Below are 855 nucleotides of genomic sequence, written 5' to 3'. Positions count from 1 at the left end.
TTTTTTTTTTTTTTTTTTAGATTTTATTTACTTATTTGACAGAGAGAGAGAGCACGCACAAGCAGGGGGAGCCGTGGGCAGACGGAGAGGGAGAAGCAGTCTCCCGGCTAATCAGGAAGCAGGAAGCCCCATGCGGGATTCGATCCCCAGACCCTTGGGATTGTGACCTGAGCCTAAGGCAGACGCTTAACCGACTGAGCCACCCAGACTCCCCCAGAGACCATACTCTTAACTATCTGTCATCTTCTTCTACCTCCCAACGTGTTATTTATTTTTTTTCAAAGATTTTATTTATTTATTTGACAGAGGGAGACAGCCAGCGAGAGAGGGAACACAAGCAGGGGGAGTGGGAGAGGAGCCTGATGTGGGGCTTGATCCCAGAACGCCGGGATCACACCCTGAGCCGAAGGCAGACACTTAACGACTACGCCACCCAGGCGCCCCGCAACATGTTATTTTTAATCCAAGGACATAGCACTGATACCGTGACTTAGGGAACAGGAAGCTCTACAGAGGCCCCAGCTCCCGGCTTTGCTGCAAGTGCAGTGAGCACTTCTGTACGTACAAGTGGCTACTCCCTTCCCTCCAGCAGTTTGTTTCCCTGCTGCCCCCATGCAGAGAAGGGCTCTCTCTCTCTCTCTCCTGAGCGATTACTAGGAAATTCCCACTTGCTCTCTCGCCAGACTCTACAGAGAATATTTTCCCTGAGGTTTTTGGGAGGCCATTGTCTGACCCCTGAGTCATTGTTTCCCTGGCAAGGCTGCATTTCCTCCTCTCCGCCACTTGGGTCCCTCCCAGGTGCCTGCAGCAGGGCGCTGAATGCAGTTTCCTTTTCAAGCCTAGCACCAGCTGCTT

The sequence above is a fragment of the Ailuropoda melanoleuca genome, chromosome 7, assembly GCF_002007445.2.
Source record: "Ailuropoda melanoleuca isolate Jingjing chromosome 7, ASM200744v2, whole genome shotgun sequence".
Lineage (NCBI taxonomy): Eukaryota > Metazoa > Chordata > Mammalia > Carnivora > Ursidae > Ailuropoda > Ailuropoda melanoleuca.
Note: the sequence above shows the minus strand (reverse complement) of the source record.